Source organism: Triticum urartu, chromosome 6A (genome assembly GCF_056163025.1).
Source record: "Triticum urartu cultivar PI428250 chromosome 6A, HENAU_Tu73, whole genome shotgun sequence".
NCBI classification, from domain to species: domain Eukaryota; kingdom Viridiplantae; phylum Streptophyta; class Magnoliopsida; order Poales; family Poaceae; genus Triticum; species Triticum urartu.
The window spans coordinates 207,681,948-207,691,488 of NC_141878.1; positions in this window are offsets into that span (position 1 = coordinate 207,681,948).

The window sequence follows — 9,541 nt, forward strand, 5'->3', positions numbered from 1 at the left end:
GCCTTAGATGCCGCCGCACAAAAACGGCGCGACGGATCCGCTGGTTTTCCCGCTGGTGTATGAGGAGGCCGTCCTCAAAGCCGGGGGTGATGACCGGGTGATGGCCAACTAGTTTCCCATGGCCCTCGCTGGTGACCCGCGCGCGTGGCTCCTCCACCTGCCGACGGCTTCTGTGACCTCCTGGGAGGAGCTGCGCGACCTCTTCCTTGCCCGTTATGCCGCACCAGTGCCGCCCATCATCGCAGCTCTCCTGGGTGGCTCACAGGCACCAACCTCGAGCCACCACGTCAAGCCGTTCACCCGCCGGATCAGCACCGCCTCCAAGCGCCGAGAAGCCCCCCCGGGCTGGGTGGAGCCCGAGGCCGATCTAACCTTCGACTCGGATGATCACCGCTTCAACCCCATCGGTTCGGGCGCGTTCCCGATGCTGTGCATCCCCACCATATGCCAGGTGGCCGTCACCAGGACCCTCATCGACGGCGGTGCCGGCCTCAACGTGCTCTCGGTGGAGGCCTTCAGCCTCCTCCACGTGCCGCTAGACCGGCTCCAGCCTAGCAGGCCTTTCTCTGGTGTCGAAGTCGGTTCCACCGCCTCCTTGGGACAGATCCGCCTCCCAGTGACCTTCGGCACCCACGACAACTTCTGCACAGAGCTGATCGACTTCGACATCGCCCCCATTGGCCTCCCCTACAACGCCATCCTCGGCTATCCAGCCTTGGCCCGGTTCATGGCAGCAACTCACCCGGCGTACAACCTCATGAAGATGCCCGGGAGCAGCGGCGTCCTTACCATGTCAGGAGACACAAGGGATGCGCTGCCCACCAGCACCGACGCCCTTGAGCCCAAGGGGGCTGCACTGGCTAAAAAGAAGCAGCTGTTCACCCAAGACAAGGCGGAAACCAAGCAGGTACCGGTCAATGAGGACGGTTCCACTGACGCCACCTTCACCATAGGATCCAACCTCGAGCCCGAGCAGGAGAAGGCCCTGGTGAAGTTCATGCGTGCGAACAAGAAGGTGTTCGCATGGGAACTTGATCAGTTAGCAGGGGTTCTGAGGGGTGTGAATGAGCATCACCTCAACATGTGCCCCAACGTGCACCCCATGAAGCAGAAGGCGAGGCGACAGTCCACTGAGAAACAAGCTTTCATCGTTCAAGAGACCCGGAAGCTGGAAGCACCAGGAGTTATCTGCGAGGTCCGCTACCCTGATTGGCTGGCTAATCCGGTCGTTGTGCCGACAAAGGGAGGAAAGGAACGATGTGTGTCGACTTGACCAACCTCAACAAAGCCTGCCCATAGGATCCATTTCTGCTCCCCTGTATTGACCAGATAGTCGACTCTACCGCAGAGTGTGACCTATTATGCTTCCTAGATGCCTTCTCGTGCTATCACCAGATCAAGATAGCGGTAGAAGACGTGGATAAAACGGCTTTCCTGACCCCATGTGGAGTGTACTGCTATACGTGCATGCCATTTGGGTTGCACAACGCAGGCACAATGTTTCAGCGGCTGATGCACATCGCCTTAGGCCAGAAGCTCGGGAGGAACACTGAAGCTTACATCGACGACATTGTGGTGAAGTCCCGGGAGGAAAAAACCCTAATACAAGACCTGGAAGAAACCTTTGCGAGCCTCAACAAAGTGGACCTACGGCTCTACCCAGAGAAGTGCGTGTTTGGGGTCCCCTCGGGCAAGCTCCTAGGTTTCCTCATGTCCCACAGGGGCATCGAGGCCAACCCGGAGAAGGTCAAAGAAGTCGAAGACATGAGCCCGCCAAGGACCCTCAGAGAGATGCAGAAGCTCACCGGGCGTGTAACCGCGCTAGGGCACTTCATCTCCAAGCTGGGGGAACGAGCACTGCCCTTCTTCAAGCTGATGAAAAAGAAGGGCCCCTTCGAATGGACTGAAGAGGCCGACAAGGCATTCCAAGATCTCAAGAGGTACCTTACCAGCCCACCAGTGATGGTAGCTCCGCGTCCACGGGAGCCCCTGGTGCTCTACCTTGCGGCCACCCCCTACTCCGCTAGCGCAACCCTGGTGGCGGTCAGGGAGGAGCGCCGGACCAAGGCCGCAACGACCATCCGGGCTGAAGCAAAGCAAAGCCAAGAGGGCCTCGCGAGGACCACGGCCGCAGCTGGAGGGGAACAGCCGCAGCAGGAGAACACACCCGGGGCAGGAGAGGCTTCTCCAAGCGACCAAGCACTGGGGGCTCCACCAACTCAGGAGACGCCTCGACCTCTGGAGGATGCAAGCTGCGCCAGCACCCTCAACCTCGTCGAGCATCCCGTGTACTTCGTTAGCATGGTGCTACGGGACGCAAGGGCGTGGTACCCCATGCCTCAAAAACTCCTCCTCGCGCTATTACTGGCCTCACGCAAGCTGCGGCACTATTTCCAAGGCCATCCCATCAAAGTCGTCTCAGCATACCCCTTGGAAAGGGTACTCAGGAGCCCCAACTCAGCTGGAAGAGTGGCTGAATGGAACATCGAACTACAAGCATTTCAGCTAGAATTCAGTATGACCAGAGTCATCAAGGGAGCCGCACTTGCGGATTTCGTGGCAGAATGGGCAGAAGCACCGGGTCTCGAGGTAGGCAAGGACCAATCACTTTCCCCGGGAAGTGAGGCACCAAATGGCTAGGTCATGTAATTTGATGGGGCATTGTCCCAACACGGCGCGGCAGCTGGCGCAGTGCTCGTATCCCCTACCCAGGACAAACTCTACTACGCCGTGCAACTCTGTTTCCAGCACGGAGAAAAGGTCTCCAACAACATAGCAGATTATGAAGGCCTAATAGCAGGCTTGAAAGCCGCAATCGCCTTAGGGGTAAAGCGCCTCATCATCAAGGGCAATTCGCAGCTCCTCGTCAACTTCTCCAACAAGATATACGAACCAAAGGATGAGCACATGGAAGCCTACCTCGCTGAGGTTCACAAGATGGAGAAACAGTTCTGGGGGCTGGAGTTGCAGCATGTGCCTCGCGGCACCAATCAAGAGGTTGATGACATTGCCAAGAGGGCATCCAGGCGGCTGCCTCAGGAGCCTGGCGTCTTCGAGGAGCGGCTCTTCAAACCCTCGGCGGCACCGTCACTATCGAGCACGGTGCAACCAAGGGAGGAGCTCCCTCGGCCGCCTACCTCGGGAGCTCCGGCCTACGGCCCGGCCTCAGGGGCACACCTGCTCCTGGCGTTAGAGCCTCAGGAAGGGTGTTGGATCACAGAGCTCAAGAACTACTTGATGCAAGGGACCCTGCCGGAGAGCGAGGAGGAGGCAGAGCGTGTAGCGCGATAGGCCACGGCTTACTGCATCAAGGATGGGGAGCTGTACTGGAAGCGACCTAGTGACGTGTCCCTATGTTGCATCTCCAGAGAGCAAGGGAAGGAGCTGTTGGCGGACATACATGGCGGAGACTGTGGGCACCACTAATCGTCACGAACCCTCGTCGGCAAGGCGTTCCGCAGTGGATTCTACTGGCCCACAGCACTCAGCGACGCCGTTGATCTGGTGAAGGCTTGCGAGGCCTGCCAGTTCCATGCTAGGCAGATCCATCAGCCGGCGGGGGGGGGGGGGGTCTACGGACTATACCCCTCTCATGGCCGTTCGTAGTTTGGGGGCTAGACATTCTGGGCCCGTTCCCTCGGGCGCTAGGGGGCTATCGCTACCTCTACATCGCTGTGGACAAGTTCACCAAGTGGGCTGAGGTTGAAGCTGTCCGCACCATCCTAGCAGGCTCCGCAGTCAAGTTCATCAAGGGTCTCATGAGCCGGTTTGGGGTGCCTAACCGTATCATCACCGACAACGGTTCACAATTCACCAGTAATCTCTTCAAAACGTACTGTGCTAACCTTGGAACGCAGATATGCTACGCCTCGGTGGCACACCCCCGGAGCAACGGCCAGGCCGAGCGAGCCAACGCAGAGGTCCTGAGGGGCCTCAAAGCCAGGACCTTCAAGAAGAAGCTGGAGGCTTGCGGTAGGGGCTGGTACAACAAGCTCCAGTCCGTGCTGTGGTCTATCCACACAACCGCAGCCAAGCCGACTGGCGAGACCCTGTTCTTCCCGGTCTACGGAGCAGAGGCTGTCCTCCCTCACGAGGTCAGGCATCGGTCCGCACGGGTCTTGGCGTTCGACGAGATGCAATAGGACGCCATGCGGGGGACGGATCTCGTGCTGGGGGAGGAACGCCATTGAGAAGCCGCGCTATGAGCGGCAAGGTATCAACAGGCGCTGCGGCGTTACCACTGTCGCAACATCCGCCCCAGAACTCTTGAGGTAGGGGACCTCGTGCTCAGACGGGTTCTCTCCAGGGAGGGGCTGCACAAGCTCTCTCCCATGTGGGAGGGCCCATTCAAGGTTGTTCATGTTTCCAGGCCTGGCTCCGCGCGCTTGGAGACCCTGGAGGGGGTACCCATCCAGAATGCGTGGAACATTAAACATCTCTGGAGTTCTATCCCTGAGCAAGGCCTAGAGCCTATGGAAAGGCCCGGTGCCTGTGAAGAAGGCCAATGCCTGTGAAGCTGCCGCATTTTGGGAAAGGCCCGGTGCCTGTGAAGAAGGCCAATGCCTGTGAAGCTGCCGCATTTTGGGAAAGGCCCTATGCCTGTGAAGAAGGCCAATGCCTGTGAAGCTGCCGCATTTTGGGAAAGGCCTGGTGCCTGTGAAGAAGGCCAATGCCTGTGAAGCTGCCGCACTTTGGGAAAGGCCTGGTGCCTGTGAAGAAGGCCAATGCCTGTGAAGCTCGCCGCCCGTGCCACTCTCATGTAATAATGAGTGGGCTGTACATGCCCCAGAGTCTCCGGAGTGCCGCCCTCGGACCTCGGGGGCTCCCGCCCATGCCCAATGGCAGCACTTAGCTCCGCGCTAGTGAGAAGGCGTCAAAGACTAGAATAGGTGCCGGACGCGGCTTTTTCATTTGCTTTCTGCAGTTGGCTTGTTCGTTCCTGTTTGAAGTTTAACTGGAGCTGTTTCCGTCCCAGGCTTATGACTCTTTATCTTTTTCACCCACTTGCCTCGTTTTCTCTTGCAAATCTCGCGAGGGAGGTTCGCGGGTGCCCTCGCGAGTGTTTTCTGCCCCGATCGTTTGAAGCTTTCCTGTCCGGGTCCGCTGCGGGGGCACCCCTCCAAGTCCGTGCCCCACGGGCATCGCGACAAGAGCGCAGGACCTGGGCCGATTACCCCCACAACCAGACCGAAGGCTACTCCTCCTGCTAATCCTTGCAGGACATGAAGCACGCGGGGAGGCCTCAGCCTCGGGAGGCGAGGACCGCGTCAAGCCCCACTGAGCTAAATAATTCCCGCACATGGGCACGCGGCGCAGAAACATAGCGCAGAAATAGCGGAAGCAGCACGATGATCAACCCCAACAGTTCTACACGCCCCCGCAGGGCCCTACACTACCTTCTTTTTTTGCACAGGGAAAGAAGAAAAACAAAATGGGCATGACTTGCTCGGCACCAACTTGCATCGAAAGCTCGAGCTGCCTTTGGGGGCTCAGGCGGATCCCTCCTCTCGCTTCACCGGGGCGCGACGGCGGGCTGACCCGCTACCTTCACCCAGGCGGGCACGACGGCGCGGGGGCTGGTCGCGGCCACCGCTGGAGGAGCTGCTGCCGGAGAGAGAGAGAGAGTCGCCGAAGCTTGGCGAGCCCTGAGCGCCGCCACCTACACGCCGGCCGCCGCCTTCATCCTGGTCAGCACCGGGGCTGGGCAGGCGGCCGCGGTCATCGTCTTCGGGGCAGCACCGAGCGCAGCGACCGTCTTCCCCAAACACCCTCACGTAGAGGGTGCGTCGCCATTGAATTTGAAGTGCAGGGTGCACCGCCGGCTCAGGCCACGCGCACGGGCAAACGTTTGCCAGCCGTGGGTCAGGACCGCATTCCCAGAAGCGGAGACCTCCAGCGAAGCCCAAGAGGCCCTGCTGCAGCAACCATCTGCCTGAAGCCAGAGGCCGCCCCAAGCGCCGGCCGGCAGCTCACCTACGAAGAAACGGGGGAGCTGGAGCCAGGTGCTGGTCGGGTCCACCGACCACACAACAAACTCCGGCAGCATCTCCGCCAAGTGAAAGTGTGGCCTGGGGGGCCTCACAGCCACGGCGTGCCTCCCATCGGCAACCAGGCGCTCACCATCGTGCAGGGAACCGCCTCCATGGCCACGGGAAGCCACTACGGGGACCGCAGGGTGCTTGCGAGGGCGGCCCCGCGCTTGGTCGGTGGGGAGTCTGGCCCTGCCGGACGAGCTTTTCTTTTCTCCGCGGCCGAGAATCTCTTCGGCGAAGCCATGGGAATGGTGAGTAGCCAAGAAGAAGAAAAGGAGTAGCAGGAAGGGATAAGCTAACGACGCTCGCACAGTCCTGTAGTTATAGCCGGAGAAGGCCAACCGCCGACCACCACGATCGCAGGTAATCATGACCCATTTCTCTGCATGCAGGGACTTGTCAAGTCATGCGGTTGCCGAGGCATCATGGGGAAGCACATACGCCCACGTCCAATCTGTCGCCACGTGACGCCCAAGGCCGCAAGATATTGGGGCCCGCGGTGCTTCGCGCTTGCCCCTTCGCTTCTCTGCTGGGCCCAGCCCGAGCGCGCCTCAGGCCCGGGGGCTACTGTCGGCGTTCTGGGAACGGGGGTCCCAGACTTGCCTGCCTGCGGCCTGCGGCGTGGCTCGAGTGGGGGCCCAGTGCGGCCTAGATTCATCAGCTCAAACTCAAGACCCTCGCGAGGGGCCAAGCCCTGCGGGGCAGATGACAAGAAGCTTCCTCAGGAGCAGCCTCATCAGGCAGGCTCGCGAGGAGGCGGAGAGATCAAGGCAGGGGCACCTCGTGAGGGGCCCGTGACGCAAGCCGTGACAATCGAGATCAGGCGGGCGCCAGGAGGGCGCCGGCCCGTGCAGTGTCCTTGTTTCCCCTTCGATGCAAAGGGATCAAGCATAGTCCAAGGCATCGGGCAAAGGTTACCATTCCAGTGCAACGAGACCAAGACTAGCAGAGCGGCAGGACAGAGGTCACCATGGAGCCCAAGACGGCGTCGTCACGAGTGCTTTTGGCAGCCGAAGACCACCTTTGGTCAGGATAACTTGTACTGGATGTTCCCCTTCAAAATGGCCAATTGTTGGCGCCCTTCCTGCTCACATTTTGGGAAGAGGACTAGGGCCTCTATAAGTAGGACTAGCCACCATAGAGGGGGGGGGGATCCAGACCGAATAGAACACACCGCACCATCTCAAGAACACCTCTCGCGAGGCCGTTCTTCCCCCTGTATTGTTCATCATCAGCCCCTGAGGCAATCCACCACACCACACACTGGAGTAGGGTATTACACCACATCGGTGGCCCGAACCAGTATAAACCTTGTGTCCCTTGAGTTTTCTTCTTCCCAGCCTAGATTTCTTGCGAGCCATAGAAGCGTGAGTCGGTAGGGGAAAGATCTCCGTGCACACCCCAGAGTTCGAACCTTAAGGGTCTGCCGGAACCCGAAATCCGACAGTTGTTGATGAATATGGGCCGTACCAGACCGCTTGATGAGCCACTCTCTGGGCCGCAGGCAGGCAAGTCTGGGTACCCCCGTTCCCAGGACGGCGACAGTGGCGTCATCACAGTTAATGGGAATATGGAGCGCTCCCTTCGCACTGAGGAGCACACTGTGGCCCTAGCAGCCGAAGCACAAGGTGTCCTGATCAAGTCGAACAACTCATCGGTCATTAAAACCCATGACACCGCTAAGTGAGTCCGATCCACATTACGGCGCGGCAGCTCGGTGGATCTGGAGCTTGAATACTAGTTCAGCCTCCGCCGATCGCCCCATCAGGTCGCTACGTACGTACCGCGTGTGCATAATTTCGCACTTAAAATACCTTGGGCAGCGCCGGAGGCATACTACGGAAAAGGTCCATAGTGTGGCTTGACCCTATTCAGACCTTAACCTTTATGTGCTTTAGTCCGCCCTTAAACACCGGGGGCTGCCCCCGGCCCGACACATTTTCAAGTCGGAACTCCTATGGGGTACTCTTCGGCGTCCTGAATATTGCATTATATGCATCGGCTCCAAATCATGTCTTTGGTCTATAGTTGGGTTGCCCGGCTCCTGTGCTTACCACCTTATGATTTGCTTGTTCGGCTAAGGTAGTAAAGGGAGAACTACTGCGATTGTATTTCTGGTTCGTTCGGTCAAATACCTCAGTAGAGAAAGCCGAATGACTGTTATGATAAAGCGAGAGTTGATCAGCGATTTGGTGGCTTAGTTTTATACTAAAATCATTCACGATTCCATGTTATACGAGGGCCTAGTCTTCGTCCAACCACGTGGAAAATGGCACCGTATTCTGGATAGCCGCACACGAACCAGGGGCTAGTACTTAGCCCCACTGTCAAAATCCTATGGCTTAGTAAAAGTAATAAAGCCACGTAGTCTGATTGCCTTGTTCATCCCGCGGACACTTCCTTTACGGACCAAGAGGTTGGATAAAGTGTGGTCACGTGTCACGACGAACACCTCCGTAGCATCTACATGGGGGCAGAAGCCGATGACTAGGAACTTTTATAAGTAAAAACGGCCGCACAGGAGGTAAACATCGCTTGAAACAAAAGGCGCAACACTTGGATATATTACAAGAATGGGTTCATAACATAGTTTTCACAACGTGAATACGTCTACTCAAATATGATGTCCTTTGAGCATTGGCCCTGTACTATCCGGGTGCCATCTAGGACATTATCGAAGTATCTCTCCGCTTCCGATGATCTTTGCCTTCGGGCGGGCCTGCAGTCGCCTTGTCGTTGGCCTTCATCTTGCCCATTTCATCTTGATACGGGCGAAGGACATACGGGCACCCTCTATGTAGGACGAGCACTTCACGGCATCAATCTGAGGTAGCGCATCGACGAGCCGCCTCACCAAACAGAAGTAGCTACAAGGAATGGGTTCGGACGGCCAAAGATGGACTATTAGATCCTTCATGGACAAGCCGTCCACCCAATGCAGCTCCATCGGCTGCTTCAGCTCGTCATTCAACGGCATCGGGTGCTCCGGCGCTAGAAACTGCGACCAGAACAGCTTCTCGGCCTAGTTCCCCTCCTGGGCTCGGTAAAATTGTGTGGCATCGGCAACACTCCTCGGAAGATCCACAAACGCGTCTGGAGAACTCCACACGCGAGTGAGCAAAGCACATCTTTGACCTCCAAAAATATTTTGCAAAAGAAAGGCCTTACCAGCCGCTATCTTCTTCGCCCGACGGATCTCTTCGCGACTCAACCCTCGCCTCTTTAGCCTCCTGGAGAGCTTTGGCGAGTTCGGATGATTGGGCCAAAGTCTTCTCCTCCAAATCCTCGCATTTTCTGATTGCATCCTCCAGCTTCTGCTCAACTTCGGCCACCCGAGCTTCGTGTTGGCGGCTGTCGGATTTCGGGTTCCGGCAAAACCCTTGAGGCTCGAACACTAGGGTGCGCACGAAGATCTCTCCTTCCCCTCGTAATCTCCCTCACCGCGATCTCAAGGCTCGGCGCGTCAAACTCGCAGAACAAAGGGACACAAGATTTATACTGGTTCGGGC